Consider the following 23,225-nt stretch of genomic DNA (forward strand, 5'->3'; position numbering starts at 1 on the left):
CCACTTGCTAAACTAAATCCCAAAAGGCCTTGGTAGTCCCCACGCTACTGACAGGCCGCCGTCTCATCCTCATTGCACAGGCGTCACCGGATGTGGATATGGAGGGGCATGTGGTCAGCACACCGCTCTCCTGACCGTGTGTTAGTTTCCGACACCGGAGCCACTACTTCTAAATTGAGAAGCTCCTCAGTTTGCCTCACAAGGGCTGAGTGCACCCCGCTTGCTAAACTAAATCCCAAAAGGCCTTGGTAGTCCCCACAGTACCTACCGGCCGCCATCTAATCCTCATCCCACAGGCGTCACCGGATGCGGATATGGAGGGGCACGTGGTCAGAACGCCGCACTCCCGACCGTGTGTCAGTTTCCGACACCGGAGCTGCTACTTCTCAATTGGGTAGCTCCTCAGTTTGCCTCACAAGGGCTGAGTGTACCCCGCTTGCTAAACTAAATCCCAAAAGGCCTTGGTAGTCCCTACGCTACTGACACTCCGCCGTCTCATCCTCATTGCACAGGCGTCACCGGATGTGGATATGAAGGGGCATGTGGTCAGCATACCACTCTCCTGACCGTGTGTCAGTTTCCGACACTGGAGCCACTACTTCTCAATTGAGTAGCACCTCAGTTTGCCTCACAAGGGCGCAGTGCACCCCACTTGCTAAACTAAATCCCAAAAGGCCTTGGTCGTCCCCACGCTACTGACAGGCCGCCGTCTCATCCTCATTGCACAGGCGTCACCGGATGTGGATATGGAGGGGCATGTGGTCAGCACACCGCTCTCCTGACCGTGTGTCAGTTTCCACACCGGAGGCACCACTTCTCAATTGAGTAGCTCCTCAGTTTGCCTCACAAGGGCTGAGTGCACCCCGATTGCTAAACTAAATCCCAACAGGCCTTGGTAGTCCCCACAGTACCTGCCGGCCGCCATCTCATCCTCATCAGACAGGCGTCACCGGATGCGGATATGGAGGGGCACATGGTCAGCACACCACACTCCCGACTGTGTGTCAGTTTCCGACACCGGAGCTGCTACTTCTCAATTTAGTAGCTCCTCAGTTTGCCTCACAAGGGCTGAGTGCACCCCGATTGCTAAACTAAATCCCAAAAGGCCTTGGTAGTCCCCACAGTACCTACCGGCCGCCATCTCATCCTTATCAGACAGGCCTAACCGGATGCGGATATGGAAGTAGCACGTGGTCAGCACACCGCACTCCCGACCGTGTGTCAGTTTCCGACACCGGAGCCGCTACTTCTCAATTGAGTAGCTCCTCAGTTTGTCTCACAAGGGCCGAGTGCACCCCGCTTGCTAAACTAAATCCCAAAAGGCCTTGGTAGTCCCCACAGTACCTACCGGCCGCCATCCCATCCTTATCCCACAGGCGTCACCGGATGCGGATATGGAGGGGCACATGGTCAGCATACCGCACTCCCGACCGTGTGTCAGTTTCCGACACCGGAGCTGCTACTTCTCAATTTAGTAGCTCCACAGTTTGCCTCACAAGGGCTGAGTGCACCCCGATTGCTAAACTAAATCCCAACAGGCCTTGGTAGTCCCCACAGTACCTACCGGCCGCCATCCCATCCTTATCCCACAGGCGTCACCGGATGCGGATATGGAGGGGCACATGGTCAGCACACCGCACTCCCGACCGTGTGTCAGTTTCCGACACCGGAGCCGCTTTTTCTCAATTGAGTAGCTCCTCAGTTTGTCTCACAAGGGCCGAGTGCACCCCGCTTGCTAAACTAAATCCCAAAAGGCCTTGGTAGTCCCCACAGTACCTACCGGCCGCCATCCCATCCTTATCCCACAGGCGTCACCGGATGCGGATATGGAGGGGCACATGGTCAGCACACCGCACTCCCGACCGTGTGTCAGTTTCCGACACCGGAGCTGCTACTTCTCAATTTAGTAGCTCCTCAGTTTGCCTCACAAGGGCTGAGTGCACCCCGATTGCTAAACTAAATGCCAACAGGCCTTGGTAGTCCCCACAGTACCTACCGGCCGCCATCTCATCCTCATCAGACAGGCGTAACCGGATGCGGATATGGAGGGGCACGTGGTCAGCACACCGCACTCCCGACTGTGTGTCAGTTTCCGACACCGGAGCCGCTACTTCTCAATTGAGTAGCTCTTCAGTTTGCCTCACAAGGGCTGAGTGCACCCCGCTTCCTAAAGTAAATCCCAAAAGGCCTTGGTAGTCCCCACAGTACCTACCGGCCGCCATCCCATCCTCATCCCACAGGCGTCACCGGATGCGGATATGGAGGGGCACATGGTCAGCACACCGCACTCCCGACCGTGTGTCAGTTTCTGACACCGGAGCTGCTACTTCTCAATTTAGTAGCTCCTCAGTTTGCCTCACAAGGGCTGAGTGCACCCCGTTTCCTAAACTAAATCCCAAAAGGCCTTCGTAGTCCCCACGGTACCTACCGGCCGCTGTCTCATCCTCATCCCACAGGCGTCACCGGATGTGGATATTGAGAGGACGTGGTCAGCACACCGCTCTCCCTACCGTGTGTCAGTTTCCGACACCGGAGCCACTACTTCTCAATTGAGTAGCTCCTCAGTTTGCCTCTCAAGGTCTGAGTGCACCTCGCTTGCCAAAAGTGCTCGGCAGACAGAATGGTCACCCATCCAACTGCTATCCCAGCCCAACAGCGCTTCAGTGATCTGACGGGAACCGGTGTTACCACTGTGGCAGGGCAGTATTCGGGAAGACAAGCAGGTCTTCAACCACAATTTGTCGCAGTATCTCCCGGATAGTTTCCACTCTTTGTGCAGCTCGTCTGATCGATAAACTGAGGCTGGTTTTGAGGCGTTTTCACCCTTTTTGGAAGACTGTCATTGCCAACACTGTCATGACGAACGTTACTCGTTCCCTCAAACTTGCAAATAAACTGGACCGGTTGTCTTCAGCTTGAACTCGGTCGCAGACTTCCTCCGAGTCGCAATTGGGCTGTTCTTCTTCGCATAGAATGCTTAGGCACGCTCTAGCGTGAGATTTTCACGTGCAAATGGGCGACAGCAAAATGGCGCTTGCGCATGCGCATGCCAATTCCTATCAAGCCTCGCGGCCAACTGTGCAACTTGAACGCTCTAACTCAAATCGTTCAGAACTTTTGACTGTTTTATTTCATTTAGTCCAATAATTGTACCATGTATTACAATATAATAATGAGATTTATTTAAAAATACGAAAAACATTTATACAATTCACAACTGACGTTTACTGATATTTTGTAGATGTTTTTGCATCTTTCGATAATATAAGATCTGTTTTTACAGACTCAAACAAATCTTTATATGACGTATAACAGTTCACCGTAATTTGGAGCCTTGCCTTAATCAGTTCTGTGCTGCGTCTCTTGCTACATCTACACCGCATGCCACCTGGCGGTGTGTGGCGGAGGTTACCTTGAGTACCTCTATCGCTCCTCCCTTCTATTCCAGTCTCGTATTGTTCGTGAAAAGGGTTGTCGGTATGCCTCTGTGTGGGCTCTAATCCCTCTGATTTCTTCCTCACGGTCTCTTCGCGAGATATACGTAGGAGGGAGCAATATACTGCTTGACTCCTCGGTGAAGGTATGTTCTCGAAACTTCAACAAAAGCCCGCACCGAGCTACTGAGCGTCTCTCCTGCAGAGTCTTCCACTGGAGTTTATCTATCATCTCCGTAACGCTTTCCCGATTACTAAATGATCCTGTAACGAAGCGCGCTGCTCTCTGTTGGATCTTCTCTATCTCTTCTATCAACCCTATCTGGTACGGTTCGCACACTGCTGAGCAGTACTCAAGCAGTAGGCGAACAAGCGTACTGCATCCTATCCTACTTCCTTTGTTTTAGGATTTCATTTCCATTTGTTATTCATTAATGGGAACACTCTTTCAAAAATGGTTCAAATGGCTCTGAGCACTATGCGACTTAACTTCTGACATCATCAGTCCCCTAGAATTTAGAACTACTTAAACCTAACTAACCTAAGGGCATCACGCACATCCATGCCCGAGGCAGGATTCGAACCTGCGACTGTAGCAGGCGCGCAGTTCCAGACTGTAGCGCCTAGAACCGTTCGGCCACACCGACCGGCAGCACTCTTTCCACGAAAGCATTAGCTCCTGGTGTTCTGAAGAAGAATCCCACTATCTTACAAATGTTTGGTAGTTTAAGTTTCTGGTATAGCTGAAAAGAAACGTAGCCAGCTCGATAGATCACTACCATGCTATTTTGAAGAGTTCTCGGGTATCCGACCGGGTAGCGTCATAATTTCTCCACGCACGATATTTCGGCAGATGTACACGCTGCCATCTTCAGGTGGTCCCTGACGAATGCTCTGCTGTTTTCTTTTTTTTTAATAACGTTTGGGGCCCCTCCACGCCCGCACCAACGTGGTGACCAAACTGAAAGTTCTACTGTCACCTCCGTCACCATGTAAGTTATCTAATAGGTGGATCACAGGATGCTGGGCTGTTATGTTATCCGTGCATCTGGATAAGACTATGCATTAACACGGTCCATCAGGTGATAGTGGACGAAACGCGAGTGAGGGCAGCGATTTGATGGGCAGGGGGAAAAAAGTGGCAAGGTCGTGCCATGGAAAGAAAACCTCTGCGACAGTGGGATGGGTAGTAAGGGCAGTAGTAGATGCGATAATTCATGCAAGGCTGGGTTTGTTAGTGTGGATATCACGTATCATTACCATGGCAGGCGATGGGGATGCATTCCTGGAACAATCACGTGGGAGATCGGGCATAGATCATCTCACTGTGTGGGGGAGGATGTGTGGAGCTTATCTGCATGCAGTGTACGATACGGCTTCCCTGTGTGGTGCCAGTTATTCGGCAGGGTATTCCAGCTGGATATCCAGTAATGGCGTCTGATTAACAGGGGCTCACCTGGAGCGTTTTGTTTGCGTGAGTTTCGCCATAGATCTAAGGTCCTTACAAGTATGTCTTTTGGTCTTCTATGTTTCCATCTATGGTTGTGGTCGTAGTTGCCCAGATTCAGAATAAACGGGTTCTGCCAATGGCTGGTGTTTCTGTATAGTCTTGTGGTGAGTTTGTGGATTAGGTGAGAGTCTAAAGTCGGTATTCCCGGTGAAGATCCACGATGTGTGTGTGTATCGTGGAGCTCTGCTTATGATTTTGAGTACTTTGTTTTGTATGAGCTGCAGACAGCGCAGGCGTGTGGGCGCAGCATATCCCCAGACAGGGGCTGCGTACGTCATCTGGGGTGGAATAAGTGTCGTGTACATGGACCTCGACACCCTTCTGTTCAGTGTGCTACGCCTGTTGAGCATAGGGTAGAGCTGTTCGAGCCTCGCGCTAGCTCGGGTGGTCATGTGTTGCATGTGGTGTCCGCCCCCCCCCTCCCTACCCCCAGAGTAATTTCCGATCCAGCCAGACACCGAGGTATTTGACTGTCTCGCGGAAACGTATTGGACGTGCATGTAGAGTTATTGGTCTGTAGTATCGGTGTTTGCGCAGTTGCTTCGGTCTTCTAGTGAACAGAACGGCTTCGCACCTGTCGACGTTTACTCTAACACGCCATTTCTCCAAACAAGGCTCACCCACTCTGAGTGCAGTCTGTAGGCCTGACGTAATGCCATCGTTGTGTTGTGTGTGGCTGGGAGATCGTTTATGTAGAGGTTAAACAGTAGGTGCCCTAGGATGCCTCCCTGGGGGTACTCCCGCGTGTACACCGTCTCGTGTTGATCGTTTTCCGTGCATGTCAGTGTTGAACCTACTGTCTGTGAGGTATGAATGAGGCGAGGCAGCCCGTCGGGGAATCCCGCGTCGCTGAGTTTGCGAATGAGGCCGCTGACGCTGACGCTGTAAAGACGAGCCGATCCTTGGCTCGAGAATGGTGCAGTCTAGACAGATTTGTCATTCCTGCGGTTCCTGTCGAAGAGAAAAGAAAAATATATTAACACACCTGTCGAATTTTCCATGCTGGTGTGACCTGTAAGAGAAAAAGTAACACACTCTGCTGGGGGATTAGTAAAACTTAATCCCTCAGCAGGTCAGGCCAGCGCGTGCTTGTTGTGATGTGGTTGTTGGCCCAGTCCACGGATGAGCCGGTTACGGGAGTGTTCCGTCCTCTCGTAGAATTTCCTGGCGATGGCGCGGAACCTTTCTCGAAGAGGCAGGATTCCGGTGTCCTCGTGGAGTTGGCGCGTCGAAAAGCGCCTTGGAAGATGCATAGCAGTCTTCAGGGCGCGGTTCTGTATCCGTTGCAGAGTCACAATGTGAGCATCTGCGCCTTTCCCCCAGACCACGGTCGCATACTCTAAAAATGGGCGAACCAATGTTAGGTAAAGCGTGATGCCGTGTTGCGGTGGCAAAGTTGACTGCGGGTTTAGCAGTGGATACAGGGCGCGGAGGCGTCCAACTGCTCTCCCTTTCACATCACGGATGTGATGCTTCCAGGTGAGCCTGCGGTCTAGGGTAACCCCTACGTATTTCGCCGTCTCACTCCATGGGATGGGTTCTCCCAGGATTTCGAGCGGCGTAAGCCCTGGCGGCAGAAGTCTTCGAGTGAAGACGACTGCCTGGCTCTTTGTGGCGTTGAATTTCAACCGCCACTTTGTTGCCCATGAGCCCAAGGCGTCGCACCCGCGTTGGAAGCGGTTTCTCAGCACCTGGGCATTCATGCTGCGCGTGAACAGAGCTGTATCATCAGCATACAGCGCCAGTTCGACTCCTGCCACTTTCGGCGCGTCTGCAGTGTACAAGGAGTACAGCGAGGGGCCGAGAACCGACCCCTGCGGCACCCCTGCACGTATCTGCCGGTCTGTGGACGTACCGTCGTCAGCCCTCACGTGGAAGGTTCGTTCGGACAGGTACGACCGCAGCAACGTCATGTGAAACGTCGGTATCCCTTGTTCAAAGAGTTTGAACTCGAGACCGTCGTGCCACACCGCGTCAAACGCTCGGGAGACGTCGAGGAACACTGCGCCAAGGAATTCCCTTGTCTCCAGTGCCCTCATGGCCGGTTCTACCACCCGCAACAGCTGGTGGGAAGTGGCATGCTCTTCTCGGAATCCGAACTGCTCGTCCGGGATGATGCCCTCCTGGGTGACGTGTCGCATCAGTCTTCTCGCGTACAGCCTCTCGAAAACTTTCGAGAGGGACGGGAGTAGGCTGATGGGTCGGTAGCTCGATGCCTGGCGTGGGTGTTTGCCAGATTTCAGGATGGCCACGACCTCCGCGTGTTTCCACGCAGAGGGGTAGTCACCCGATCGGAGAATCTCGTTGAAAACATCGGTAAGTTGCCGGTGTAGGCCCGGCGCAAGGTGCTTCAGCAGGAGGTTTGTGACGCCATCGCTGCCACCGGCCTTCTTGGGGTCAGCGAGCGAAGCTGCACAGCAACTTCCTGCTCCGTTATCGGCTCGATAACGTCGCCTTCCTCCCTTGCGGCGCGGAAGGTTGGTAGTTGCTCTTGGACCCGCCGTATGTGGTCGTCGTCGATGACCGGTGTGAAGTTGGCTGCAAAGGCGTCGGCCAGGACGCTGGCTTTCGCGTCGGGGTCGCTGGCGAAGTCGTTCCCAACCTGTAAAGGCGGTATTCGGTGTCGCCGGCTTAGGAAGGACTTTACCACCCTCCATGCACTGCCATCCTCAGGATTGAGGGTAGACACAAGGTCTTCCCATTCCTGGTTCCGGTGATGCTCGACTGCTGCCTTGATTTCCCGTCTCATGCGGTTTAATCGGCGCTTCGTGTCTGGTAGGCGAGTGAGCTGCCATTCACGAAACAGTCGGTTCTTCTCGGTGATCGCGTTCAATATAGGGCGCGGTAGCTGTCGCGAGAAGTCTCGTGTTCCTTGGCGACGTCTCGGCGTGGCTTCCTCAGCTGCTCGGAGTATTCTTCGGGTGAAGAATGCTAGGGCGGCGTCTGCCCCTACCACGGCGGGGTTTGGCGCGTCCTCGAGCAGTTCGAGCGCTTTCATCCGAAAGCGCTCGGCGTCGAGCCTGCGATAGCTCGGACGGCTGTCTGGAAGAGAAGTTCCGGCCACGTCGAGGCCAAAAATGACCGGTACGTGGTCGGAGGAGAGAACGTTCCGCGTCTCAGCGGTCGCGAAGTGCCCGATGCCCTTCAGAAGGGCAATATCGAGCACGTCGGGCTGTCCCCGTGCAGGGAAGATCGTGGGGTCAAACGGCCCCACGGTGATCGCGCCGTTGCGGTGAACAACGCGGGAGAGGCGGCGCCCGCTGCGGCTAACAGTTCGCGAGTTCCATTCGGTGTGTTTCGCATTGAAATCCCCGGCAATGAAACCTCGCCCCTCCAGCGACAGCAGGACGTCGAAGTCGGCGAATGAGGCGAATGAGGCCGTCCTCTCGGCGCCTTATATATACTGGCCGCTACCCCCTCCACCGTTTCTCCCCTGGTGTCTTTGGTGCGGCCGGCACGGCGGCTACTGGAGATGATGGGGGAAGCGGAGCCTCGATCTGAACTGAACTGGGGTCTGCAGTCTCCCTGCTGCCGCCGTCAGCGGCGGTCCTCGATTTCTGGGACGGCATCTTTCTCTCCAGGCTGAGTGCAGGGTTCCAAGCCTGACTGAGTCGAAGGCCGCTGCCTTTATTAATTGCATCGTCCTGTAGTCGAATTTCGATGGCCTCTTTAGTAATGCAGTCCCAGAAGTAGGAGGATTGACAGAGTATTTTTGTTTTTTCATAGTCCATAGTGTGGCCAGTGTTTACACAATGGTCTGCCACGGCTGATTTAGTGGCCTGACACTTGTGTTCGCGGCACCTCTCTATAGAGTGCGGACTGCCTCCCCAGTGTATGATTTTCCGCACTGCCATGCCGAATTACGCGATTGCTTTTCTATTCACAATAAAGTGCCTGGCAGAGGGTTCAATGAACCACCTCCAAGCTGTCTCTCTACCATTCCACTCTCGAATGGCACGCAGGAAAAACGAGCACTTAAATTTTTCTGTGCGAGCCCTGATTTATTTTATCGTGGTGATCATTTCTCCCTATGTAGGTGGGTGCCAATCGCAATCGGAGGAGAAAACTGGTGACTGACGAAAAACGCCTTTGTTTTAATGATTTCCACTCCAATCCGTACCAGATAGGGTTGATAGAAGAGATAGAGAAGATCCAACGGAGAGCAGCGCGCTTCGTTACAGGATCATTTAGTAATCGCGAAAGCGTTACGGAGATGATAGATAAACTCCAGTGGAAGACTGTGCAGGAGAGACGATCAGTAGCTCGGTACTGGCTTTTGTTAAAGTTTCGAGGACATACCTTCACCGAAGAGTCAAGCAGTATATTGCTCCCTCCTACGTATATCTCGCGAAGAAACCATGAGGATAAAATCAGAGAGATTAGAGCCCACACAGAAGCATACCGACAATCCTTCTTTCCACGTACATTACGAGACTGGAATAGAAGGGAGGAGCGATAGAGGTACTCAGGGTACCCTCCGCCACACACCGTCAGGTGGCTTGCGGAGTATGGATGTAGATGTAGATGTGGATATCATGTCTGTGCCACTATCTCCCCTATTTCGCGATAATACAAAACGAGCTGCCCTTCTTTGTACTTTTTCGATGTCATCCGTCAGTACCACCTGATGCAGATCCCACACCGCACAGCAGTACTCCAGAATAGGGCGGACAAGCGTGGTGTAAGAAGCCTCTTTAGTAGACCTGTAGCACCTTCTACGTGTTCTGCCAATGAATCACAGTCTTTGGTTTGCTCTGCCCACAATATTATCTATGTGGTTGTTCCAATTTAGGTTATTTGTAACTGTAATCCCTAAGTATTTAGTTGAATTTACAGCCTTCAAGTTTGTGTGACTTTCGCGTAATCGAAATTTAGCTGGTTTATTTTGTACTCGTGTGAATGAGTTCACACTTTGCTTTATTCAGGGTCAACTGCCACTTTTCGCACCATAGAGATATCTTATCTAAATCGTTTTTCAACCCGTTTTCATCATCTGATGACTTTACAAGACGGTAAATGACAGCATCATCTGCAATCTAAGACGGCTACTCAGATTGTCTCCTATGTCGTTAATATACACTACTGGAAATGGAAAAAAGAACACATTGACACCGGTGTGTCAGACCCACCATACTTGCTCCGGACACTGCGAGAGGGCTGTACAAGCAATGATCACACGCACGGCACAGCGGACACACCAGGAACCGCGGTGTTGGCCGTCGAATGGCGCTAGCTGCGCAGCATTTGTGCACCGCCGCCGTCAGTGTCAGCCAGTTTGCCGTGGCATACGGAGCTCCATCGCAGTCTTTAACACTGGTAGCATGCCACGACAGCGTGGACGTGAACCGTATGTGCAGTTGACTGACTTTGAGCGAGGGCGTATAGTGGGCATGCGGGAGGCCGGGTGGACGTACCGCCGAATTGCTCAACACGTGGGGCGTGAGGTCTCCACACTACATCGATGTTGTCGCCAGTGGTCGGCGGAGGGTGCACGTGCCCGTCGACCTGGGACCGGACCGCAGCGACGCACGGATGCACGCCAAGACCGTAGGATCCTTCGCAGTGCCGTAGGGGACTGCACCGCCACTTCCCAGCAAATTAAGGACACTGTTGCTCCTGGGGTATCGGCGAGGACCATTCGCAACCGTCTCCATGAAACTGGGCTACGGTCCCGCACACCGTTAGGCCGTCTTCCGCTCACGCCCCAACATCGTGCAGCCCGCCTCCAGTGGTGTCGCGACAGGAGTGAATGGAGGGACGAATGGAGACGCGTCGTCTTCAGTGATGAGAGTCGCTTCTGCCTTGGTGCCAATGATGGTCGTATGCGTGTTTGGCGCCGTGCAGGTGAGCGCCACAATCAGGACTGCATACGACCGAGGCACACAGGGCCAACACCCGGCATCATGGTGTGGGGAGCGATCTCCTACACTGGCCGTACACCTCTGGTGATCGTCGAGGGGACACTGAATAGTGCACGGTACATCGAAACCGTCATCGAACCCATCGTTCTACCATTCCTAGACCGGCAAGGGAACTTGCTGTTCCAACAGGACAATGCACGTCCGCATGTATCCCGTGCCACCCAACGTGCTCTAGAAGGTGTAAGTCAACTACCCTGGCCAGCAAGATCTCCGGATGTGTCCCCCATTGTGCATGTTTGGGACTGGATGAAGCGTCGTCTCACGCGGTCTGCACGTCCAGCACGAACGCTGGTCCAACTGAGGCGCCAGGTGGAAATGGGCAAGCCGTTCCACAGGACTACATCCAGCATCTCTACGATCGTCTCCATGGGAGAGTAGCAGCCTGCATTGCTGCGGAAGGTGGATATACACTGTACTAGTGCCGACATTGTGCATGCTCTGTTACCTGTGTCTATGTGCCTGTGGTTATGTCAGTGTGATCATGTGATGTATCTGACCCCAGGAATGTGTCAATAAAGTTTCCCCTTCCTGGGACAATGAATTCACGGTGTTCTTATTTCAATTTCCAGGAGTGTAGATCGGGAACAATAGAGGTCCTATAACAGTTTCTTGGGGAAAGCCGTGTATTCTTTCTGTTTTACTCGATGACTTTCCGTCTATTACTACGAACTGCGACCTTTCTGACAGGAAATTACGAATCCAGTCACACCGGTGAGGCGATAGTCTGTAGCCATGCAGTTTCATTAGAAGACGCTTGCGAGAAACGGTGTCGAAAGCCTCCTGGAAATCTAAAATATGGAATCCTTTTGACATCGCCTGTCGATAGCACTTATTACTTCATGAGTATAAAGAGCTAGTTGTGTTTCACAAGAACGATACTTTCGGAATCGGTGCTGGCTATGTTTCAATAAATCGTTTCCTTCGAGGTACTTCATAATGTTCGAATACAGTATATATTCCAAAACTGTGCTGCAAATCGTTAGTGATATAGGCCTGTAATTCAGCAAATTACTCCTGCTTCCCATTTTGGGTCTTGGTGTGACTTGAGCAATTTTACAGTCTCTAGGTTTCAATGTTTCTGTGAGCGAGTGGTTGTATATAATTGCTAAATATGGAGCTGTTTTATCAGCATACTCTGAGAGGAATCTGACCGGTATTCAATCTTGGCCGGAGGCCTTGCCTTTATTAAGTGATTTAAGCTGCTTTGCGACACCCAGGATATTTACTTCTGTGTTTCTCATCTTGGCAGTTGTTCGTGATTGGCATTCAGGAATATCTACTTCGTCTTCTTTGATGAAGGAGTTTCGGAAAACCGTGTTTAATAACTCTGCTTTTGTGGCACTGTCATCAGTGACTTTACCGTTGTTATCGCGTAGTGAAGGAATTGATTGCGGCTTGCCACAGGTGTGCTTTATGCATGACCAGAATCTCTTTGGGTTTTCTGCCAAATTTCGAGACACAATTTCGCCTTGGAAATTATTAAAAGCATCTCGCATTGAAGTACGCCATATATTTCGAACTTCTGTAAAAACTTTGCCAATCTTGGTGAATTTCCCCTTTCATATGGTAGAAAATAAAGACAGTCTTGGGAAGCGGGGCAGATGCAGCAGGCTAGAGATACTGTTACGAGAGGCGACATGGGATGGAACAGCTTCGGGCTTGAAAGCATTCGAAATTCCCCAGGCTATGCTTTAAAAAACGAACTAGAAACGCGAACAATATCTTCAGTGGTGTTCAGAAGTGACTGGGTACATTCCAGCCACCTAATTCCAGTTATCTTCCACAATAAGCAAAGTTTTTTTATGAAAAATTTGAGAGGAGCGAAAAATACAATAAACTTTCTAGTTTACGTAGCTTTTCGTGTAGTTGGCTCCAGTTCTTCTTGTCTAGGGGTCTGATTGTTGAAGCTGAAATTTTAGGTCCACGTGGTTGAATTGATCTAAAAAAAATTTGCGGATTGTTGCTGCAGAATTTTTGTTGTTACGTTAATATATTTTGTCACCTTTTAGCATGTCATACAGTCTTTTGAATTTTCACATTAACAAAGCCGAAATTACATCGTTCGCCCAAAATACGGAAATACATCCCATCACATCAGAGGCATACTTACTACTGCTTCACTCTGCGGTAATAACCACATTTTAAAAAGGTTTACAATTTTTCTTGACAAATGAATTTATATTAATTTCGATTATTATTTCATAAATGAATCCAGAAATAAGCATGATAAACAGTAATAGATTGCGTGATGGAAATTTTAAATGTGGAAAATAATTCATAATTTCCAATGTTTATAAAATTAATTTTAAGGGGATCACACCGTGGTTCAGGTCGAAAAAAACCTATTTTCGATTTTCATCATATTTCGATATATTAAGGTTTTATTTAAGTTCTCTGAAAAGCTTTTTGCTGAAAAATTTTTTTTTCAAGCATTTAAAGAGCATTTTCCTACCACCTGTGTTTATGTGCTACTCCCACGTTTCTGTCACCCACTTTTCTGCATATGTTTTAGATCTTTATATCCCCTACATTGCACGTCAGGAATTTTTTTTTTACTCCCGAGTGTGGTGGCTATCCTTGGAATGCAACGGTCGGTATTCTTTTGTTTCTGCTGTTTGTAAACAACACGCTTTCAAACACGCGCTTAGTTTTGCTCAAGTGTGATTGCGAGTAGTTTTTATAGAAAACTTACAGATGTACTATGGGCAGGGAGTCAGGAAATATAAAGAAAATCTGGAGGCAATGAAGAGAGATGTTTGGGCCATATTCTTCCGTAAGTCCTCTACTGATGATAAACCATGTCATGGATTGTGTCCATCAGGAGAAAATTCGTGGTGCAAATACAATAGGGCGCAGGTAACTGGACTGGAGAATCTTACTCTCACCAGCGTTCTCTTCATGCTGCTGTTATTACAGCAATTAAACCTATTTTCAGAGACTTGGCTCATCCTGACCTTCTAAGGAATGTCGGCATGGGCAGACACACAACCCAAATGCATGTTTCAACAGCATTAGTTCAAACCGCGTTCTTAAAACTGTATTTGTAGGCATGCATACAATGAAACTAGGAGTTCAAGATGCTGTTATTACATTCAAGTGTGGTAATATTGGAAAGTGTTGCGTGAAAATATGATCACTGGGCTGCAACATTGCGATAAAATGAGGATAGCCGATGCAGACAGGCCTGCACCTAATACGGCCAAGAAAGCAAGACAAACATCCAGGAAGGTGAAAAAGAAGCTGGAAGACCTGCTGGAGGCCAAAGAAGGGCCATCATATGCAGCAGGACAGTTTTAACTAACTGTGAGTAACAAATTTCAAAAGTTTTTTTCTTTTAAGTCAATAACCCACAAACTAAAATTTTCAGTACATATGCCCCATTATATCAGAAAGTATCATAGATAAATGAATGAAATTTTCAGAGACTCTGCATGATATAAAAACCCACCTCTGGTACTACATTCATTAATATTCCCCCGTTAGGAAGTTCATGAAAGATATTTTCTGCAGAAAAAACTTAATTTTTTGTTAATAAATTTAAAAATGTATTTCTTAAAAACTATAAAATGGATAAAGTAGATTTTAGTGCAGTTGACTCTATTAGCATCATGTAACATACAGTAAAAATATTAAGGTCCTGCATCAAATAGTTTTTCAGAAATTGGTCAAATACTTGCCTAAATTAACATGGGTTAGATAGGCAGGATGTGGTCCACTTAACTGTGCATTAAGAGCTAGTACTTATCGAATGTAACACCGAAAATAAAGTAATTCCTTTTCATAAATTTTAGCTCTAAATATAACATATTGTGTATGAAATTATATGAAAGATTTGAAAAAACAGCTGAGCTAGTATTGACCTGTCCACAATTCGAAAAATAATACTGGTATCGACAACTACTGTTGAGGGAAAGTAATGTTAGAGAAGCCGTTACAGCCTGGAGCTATTGGAGTCGCGCAGATTTGGTACGATTATGAAGAAGGCGACACAACTTGCATTACAAATAGCCGAGAAAAGCAAAGAGGAAACTTATTTTTGCAAAAGACATATTTTACGAAAAAAGGCCTTTTTAGTCACAGCAGTGATGCTTTCACTTGTCTGTACTGCTTGGAACTTTACTCGCACTGAAAACCTGGAGAACAGTGATTAAGGTGTCAGTAGAGTAATGAATACGCTGAAGTAAGCCACAGAAAAAAAAACCTTTATTCGTTATGTCTGAAAATAGACAGGATTGGTGAGAAACAATTTTTCAAAAAAGGAACTAATTTTATTGTTTCATCGTGATTAGTGATTCTCCACGTTTTTTGCCACTGGCCTGAGAAACCTTTGTTGATACTATCGAAGAACTGTTTCAGGAATAGTGTTTTATTTGTTCTTATGTACAAATCTGTTAAATATATCAGATATCTATTGTTTATCTAAGTTTTTTGCTTTTTCTTACTTCTGTGTCATTTTACCCTGACATCAGTCTGAAACAGCATGTTATGAACTTTTTACAGGAATGTAAACACCTATGCTTTATATTAATTTAAAAACGTGGCATGAAGATAGCTGTGGTGAGCATACTGTAAGACCTTCGGTACACACACCATTAGATTACTTGACTTGTCGCTCTAACGAAGTAGGCGAGTGTCAGCAATATGTCTCGTGGTCTTATTGTGGCATGTTTATCTTCTGCCGTTAGCTCAGATGATAGAGATGCCACTTGCACGCTTAGAGTAGCAGATTGATGGTGACCAACTTTAAACAGAACTTGATTAATTTTCACACACATTTATTAAAATAATAACAAGCATAAAAATTACTTAACTTGGTTCTGCATGCTATTTATAATTGAAATTCCTTTGGTATTGGTACGGTAATCTTATTGTCACATATATCTCTGACCAAAGTACATTTATCTTCATGGCTATGTACAGGAGCCGGCCGCGGTGGTCTAGCGGTTCTAGGCACGCAGTCCGGAACCGCGCGACTGCTCCGGTCACAGGTTCGAATCCTGCCTCGCGCATGGATGTGTGTGATGTCCTTAGGTTAGTTAGGTTTCATTAGTTCTAAATTCTAGGCTAATGATGACCTGACAAGTTAAGTCGCATAGAGCTCAGAGCCATTTGAACAATTTGAGCTATGTACAGGAATATGGTAATGTTATTAGGTGCAGACTGAAGCTTGACTATAGACTGGTACAGACAAATGTAGAACTCGTTCAGACTGGTACAGACTAATGCAGACTGGTGCAGGCAAATGCAGACTGACTAATCCGAGGCCCGTACACCCGTCATAATACTTCGCGCGTTCATGTATCGCTGCACGAGTGTGATCCGCGAGCAGAAAAGCTTCTACATCAGCAGCAATCTCATCGGCTGTGTTAATATTAATACGCGGATCGGCGGAAGCAGAATTTGGTCCGTCTCTAAGGCAGCACCATCTCGTAGTGCGGAGATGGACGAGTGCTGCGCCTGCGCTGTTGTGCTCAGCGGGGCGCGCTCTAGTGGGAAAGTTGTGTAAGCGCTGACTACACGGAACTATGTACACAACAATAGCGAAACTTACAAGTCAATTAGTAGTAGTAGCATGGTAACCTGCAGTATGGTATCAGCAGTTTAAAAAATACATTCTCTACGAGAACTTTTTCCACTTTTGTCCGTCCATAGCCAGTCTTTTCACTTCTGAATATCTGTCTCCTTTTATGTTGTCCAGCACTTGATATCTTCTTTTTTCTTTTCCCCTTTTTTCCCCCACCACTCCTTCTATTCTTTCCTTCCGTAAACAGTTCCTCCTCAAACAATGTCCAATCCAGTTCCGTTTTGTCTTTCTGATGAGTTTCAGCATGTTTCTTTCTTCTCCCACTCTTCTTCAAACTTCTTCATTCCGTACTCGGTCTTCCGATTCCACTTTTTCCATTCTTCTCCATATCCACATCTCTAGTGCCTCCACAATCTTCTTTCATCTTCCTTCCTCAGTGTCCAGGTCTCCGCACCATTCACTGCAACACTCCAGATGTAACACTTGGCAAGTCTTTTCCTCATGTCTTTGTTTAGTGGTCCACAAAGTAATTTCTGTTTTCTCTTGAATCCTTCTTTTGCCTCTGCAATTCTTTTCCTAATTTCTGCTGAACAACACATAATTATCATCCATTATTACACTTACCAAGTAATTGAAGTTATTCACTTGCTCTATTTCCTCTCCCCCTATTTTCATACGGCCTTGGTCCTGATACAAATTTTCCTTAAGATAATGGTTTATGAAGTAATAACGACCTAAAAGAAAATGACATCTCATTTTAACCCGACTTCCCCTACCTCCCTGTTGGTCTCGCAAGAAAAATCAGTGAATCGGAAATGCGTCCCACTCTGTCTATAGCTGAACAGGAACTGGTAAAGACAATAATGCTTAATAATCATAATAGGCAACGCAACAATGGTTTGCCGCAGAGTCAGCCTATACCCATAAAGCGAGGAAAGCAAGGGGTAGTGATTGTTGCTGCGAGGCGACGAGAATAGAAATAAGGAAGTACCAGGTGATCGAAAAGTCAGTATAAATATGAAAACTGAATAAATCACGGAATAATGTAGATAGAGATGTACAAACTGACACACATGCTTGGAGTGACATGGGGTTTTATTAGAACCAAAAAAATACAAACGTTCAAAAAATGTCCGACAGATGGCGCTTCATCTGATCAGAATGGGAATGATTAGCATAACAGAGTAAGACAAAGCAAAGATGATGTTCTTTACAGGAAATGCTCAATATGTCCACTATCATTCCTCAACAATAGCTGTAGTCGAGGAATAATGTTGTGAACAGCACTGTAAAGCATGTCCGGAGTTATGGTGAGGCATTGGCGTCGGATGTTGTCTTTCAGCATCCCTAGAGACGTCGGTCGATCACGATACACTTGCGACTTCAGGTAACCCCAAAGCCAATAATCGCACGGACTGAGGTCTGGAGACCCGGGGAGCAAAGCGTGACGAAAGTGGCGGCTGAGCACACGATCATCACCAAACGATGCGCGAAAGAGGTCTTTCGCGGGTCTGGCGATACTTTGTTGCTTTTTTTATTGTTCTAATAAAACCCCATGTCATTCCAAGCATGTGTGTCAATTTTAATCTCTCTATCTACATTATTCCGTGGTTTATTTTCAAATTTATACTGACCTTTTTGATCACCTGGTATTTCTCTCTCTTCTACACTGCTCCCATCTCTTACTCGCACGACAGATCACCTTTTAGGGTAGAAATCACACACAGACGTAATAACGGTTTCCGAAAGTGCATTAAAGGGGCATTTATCTTCGTACGACGGCTGTCCAGAAAGTAAATTACGATCGGTGGCGAAATGGAAACGACTATGAAAATCCGATAAAGCTTTGCAAAGATGTGTTGGGCAGTGTCTCTAGTATGACTCTAGGTAGAATTATGTCGCTCTTCCATTCCTGAGCTCTTAGTGAGCGCGCAAAGATGTTATAGTAAATAGTGTCTCCCGCCAAGTACGAGGGCCTGGTGAGAATTTTCCCCTGAAGCTATGCAACGAACATTACATAACTGTCGCGCGGTTTCTTCTTCAAGACAGTTTACAGCCTCATTTTTCAGGTGCAATGAAGATGTTCCTGTATCGTTTCGGTGGTTACGCACAATACAGCCCGTAATTGTCTCCCACTGAGTTTCATCTCTGCTCAGACGAACCGCTGGCTATGAAAACATTTTGGCACAGACAACGAGCTTCAGGCCAGCGTAGAGAATTGGCGGAAAGCACTGGCGGCTGCCTTCTGTGGTGAGGGTATTGGAAAGTTGGTACAATGCTACGACGAATGTCTGAGTCAGAACCGCGACTACGTAGAGAAGTGGCTGAAGAGTGTAGCTAACTGTTACAAATGAAACATTTCTGATTTTCACTGTGATTTTCATTTCGCGATCAATCGTAACTTACTTTCTGGACAGCCCTCGTATGTTTAGTAAGGAATATGATTAAATAAAACCTGTTGCAATACAAGAACTGTTAGATCACTATGGGTATCAGCAGTTGAAAACAGTACGTTCTCTACCAAATTGTGACGATAAGTCTCAAGCAGAATAAGGCGGAAGCGCCTGCTCTCAGCGCACAGACTGAAGTCTGGTGCTAGTTCAATGCATTTATTCTCCAGAAGTGAGTGGCTGTAAGTGTTACCAACTCATCTCTGTAACAATCATGAACATTTATTATACACTGAACTGCCAAAGAAACTGGTGTAGTCATGTGTAGTCAAATACAGAGATATGTTAACAGGCAGAATACGGGTCTGCTATCGGCAACGTCTATACAGGGTGTTACAAAAAGGCACGGCCAAACTTTCAGTAAACATTCCTCACACACAAAGAAAGAAAATATGTTATGTGGACATGCGTCCACGCTTACTTTCCATGTTAGAGCTCATTTTATTACTTCTCTTCAAATCACATTAATCATGGAATGGAAACACGCAGCAACAGAACGTAGCAGCGTGACTTCAAACACTTTGTTACAGGAAATGTTCAAAATGTCCTCCGTTATCGAGGATACAGGCACCCACCCTCCGTAGCACGGAATCCCTGATGCGCTGATGCAGCCCTGGAGAATAGCGTATTGTATCACAACCGTCCACAATACGAACACCAAGAGTCTCTACATTTGGTACCGGGGTCGCGTAGACGAGAGCTTTCAAATGCACCCATAAATGAAAGTCAAGAGGGTTGAGTTCAGGAGAGCGTGGAGGCCACGGAATTGGTCCGCCTCTACCAATGCGTCGGTCACCGAATCTGTTGTTGAGAAGCGTACGAACACTTGGACTGAAATGTGCAGGAGCTCCAGCGTGCACGAACCACATGTTGTGTCGTACTTGTAAAGGCACATGTTCTGGCAGCACAGGTAGAGTATCCCGTACGAAATCATTGAGCGTAGGTGGAAGAACATGGGGCCCAATCGAGACATCACCAACAATGCCTGCCCAAACGTTCACAGAAAATCTGCGTTGATGACGTGATTGCACAACTGCGTGCGGATTCTCGTCAGCCCACACATGTCGATTGTGAAAATTTACAATTTGATCACGTTGGAATGAAGCCTCATCCGTAAAGAGAACATTTGCACTGAAATGAGGATTGACACATTGTCGGATGAACCATTCGCAGAAGTGTACCCGTGGAGGCCAATGAGCTGCTGATAGTGCCTGCACACGCTGTACACGGTACGGAAACAGCTGGTTCTCCCGTAGCACTCTCCATACAGTGACGTGGTCAACGTTACCTTGTACAGCAGCAACTTCTCTGACGCCAACATTAGGGTTATCGTCAACTGCACGAAGAACTGCCTCGTCCATTGCAGTCGCGAGTCATAGGCTGGAATGTTCCGTGCTCCCTAAGACGCCGATCAATTGCTTCGAACGTCTTCCTGTCGGGACACCTTCGTTCTGGAAATCTGTCTCGATACAAACGTACCGCGCCACGGCTATTGCCCCGTGCTAATCCGTACATCAAATGGGCATCTGCCAACTCCACATTTGTAAACATTGCACTGATTGCAAAACCACGTTCATGATGAACACTAACCTGTTGATGCTACGTACTGATGTGCTCGATGCTAGTACTGTAGAGCAATGAGTCGCATGTCAACACAAGAACCAAAGATAACATTACCATCCTTCAATTAGGCCAACTGGAGGTTAATCGAGGAAGTACAGTACATACTGACGAAACTAAAATGAGCTCTAACATGTCCACGTAATATCTTTTCTTTATTTGTGTGTGAGGAATGTTTCCCCTAAAGTTTGGCCGTACCTTTTTGTAACACCCTGTATAAGACAAGTGTCTGGCGCAGTTGTTGGATCAGTTACTGCTGCTACAATGGCAGGTTATCGAGATTTACATTAGTCAGAACGTGGTGTTATAGTCGGGGACGAGCGATGGGACTCACCATCTCCGGTGTAGCGATGAAGTGGGGATTTTCCCGTTCGACCATATCACGAGTTTTCGGGAATGCGGTAAACCATCGAATTTCCGACATAGCTGCGGCCGGAAGAAGACCCTGCAAGTACGTGACCAACGACGACTGAAGAGAACCGTTCAACGTGACAGAAGTGCAACCCTCCCGCAAATTGCTGCACATTTCAATGCTGGGCCATCAACAAGTGTCAGCGTGCGAACCATTCAACGAAACATCATCGATATGGGTTTCCAGAGTCGAAGGTTCATTCGTGTACCCATGATGCCTGCACGACACAAAGCTTTTACGCCTTGCCTGGGCCCGTCAACACCTACATTGAACTGTTGATGACTGGAAACATATTGCCTGGTCGGGCCGGCCGGGGTGGCCGAGCGGTTCTAGGCGCATCAATGTGGAACCGCGCGACCGATACGGTCGCGGGCTCGAATCCAGCCTGGGGGATGTGTGTGATGTCCTTAGGTTAGTTAGGTTTCAGTAGTTTTAAGTTCTAGGGGACTGATGACCTCCGATGTTGGGTCCCATAGTGCTCAGAGCCATTTGAACCTATTTTTCCACTCACAAATTTATGGACACTGCATATCAACAAGGGACCGCTGAACCTAATGAAGGTTGTCTAATGGTGTGAGGCGTGTGCCGTATGAATGGTGTGGGAGCCCTGATACGTCTAGATACGACTCTGACAGGTGACACGTATGCAAGCATGCTGTCTGATCATCTGCATCCATTAAGGCCGACTTGGGCAGTTACAGCAGGACAATGCGACACCCGACATGTCCACAATCGATACATACTTGCTCCAGGAACACTCTTCTGAGTTTAAACACTGTCGCTGCCAACCAGACTCTCCAGACCAGAACATTAATGAGCGTATCTGGGCTGCCGTGCAACGTACCGTTCAGAAGATATCTCCACCCCATCGTACTCTTACGGATTTATGGACAGCCTGCGCAGGATTCATGATGTCAATTCCCTCCAGCAGTACTTCACTCCGAGATTAAACGCAGGCAAAACGTCTCAGACAAACAGAAGCTAAACGATGCCAAAGTTAGCGGAAGGAGGGCTATGCGTGAAGCGTTCAGTGAATTCTAAAGTAAAACTCTATGCACCAACTTGACAGAAAATCCTAGGAAGTTCTGGTATTACGTTAAATCAGTAAGTGGCTCGAAACAGCATATCCAGACACTCCGGGATAATGATGGCATTGAAGCAGAGGATGACACGCGTAAAGCTGAAATACTAAACATCTTCTACATCTACATCCATACCTTAATGAGATTTACACTGTGCAGTGGAGTGTGCGCTGATATGAAACTTCCTGGCAGATTAAAACTGTGTGCCCGACCGAGACTCGAACTCGGGACCTTTGCCTTTCGCGGGCAAGTGCTCTACCAACTGAGCTACCGAAGCACGACTCACGCCCCGTACTCACAGCTTTACTTCTGCCAGTATCCGTCTCCTACCTTCCAAACTTTACAGAAGCTCTTCTGCGAACCTTGCAGAACTAGCACTCCTGAAAGAAAGGATATTGCGGAGACATGGCTTAGCCACAGCCTGGGGGATGTTTGCATAATGAGATTTTCACTCTGCAGCGGAGTGTGCGCTGATATGAAACTTCCTGGCAGATTAAAACTGTGTGCCCGACCGAGACTCGAACTCGGGACCTTTGCCTTTCGCGGGCAAGTGCTCTACCAACTGAGCTACCGAGCACGACTCACGCCCGGTACTCACAGCTTTACTTCTTCCAGTACCTCGTCTCCTACCTTCCAAACTTTAATCTGCCAAAGGCAAAGATCCCAAGATTTCACTTGGATGGGTTCGTGAGAAAAATTTCGCGATCGAGAAGTCTCTTCACCCTCAACGGGTCACTGTGTGGTGTGCAATGTCCAGTCACGGAATAATCGGTGCGATGTTCCTCGATGGCACGGTGACTACCGAACGGTACGAGAAGGATTTGGAAGATGATTTTCATCCCCATTTTCCACAGTGACGCTAGTTTCGACAAGATGTGGTTCATGCAAGACGGAGCTCTACCCCATCGAAGCAGGAGAGTGTTTGATGTCCTGGAGGAGGACTTTGAGGACCGCATTCTGGCTCTGGGGTACCCAGTGGTCACTGGCATGAGTCTCGATTGGCCGCCATATTCTGCGAATTTTTTCTGGGGGGGGGGGGGGGGGGTTATGTTAAAGACAAGGTGTGCAGGAATATGGCAAAGGTCCCGAGTTGGAGTCTCGGGCGGGCACACAGATTTAATCTGCCAGGAAGTTTCATATCAGCGCACACTCCGCTGCAGAGTGAAAATCTCATTCTGGAAACATCCCCCAGGCTGTAGCTAAGCCATGTCTCCGCAATATCCTTTCTTTCAGGAGTGCTAGTTCTGCAAGGTTCGCAGAAGAGCTTCTGTA

General features: G+C 48.0%; 1 non-coding gene across 1 annotated transcript; it reads right to left on the reverse strand.

The window, feature by feature from the left end:
- Positions 1-22,456: 22,456 nt before the first annotated feature.
- On the reverse strand, positions 22,457-22,530 carry Trnas-cga (transfer RNA serine (anticodon CGA)). The gene has a single exon. It is a non-coding gene; the product is annotated as a tRNA-Ser (tRNA).
- Positions 22,531-23,225: the final 695 nt, after the last annotated feature.

The sequence above is a fragment of the Schistocerca gregaria genome, chromosome 11, assembly GCF_023897955.1.
Source record: "Schistocerca gregaria isolate iqSchGreg1 chromosome 11, iqSchGreg1.2, whole genome shotgun sequence".
NCBI lineage: Eukaryota > Metazoa > Arthropoda > Insecta > Orthoptera > Acrididae > Schistocerca > Schistocerca gregaria.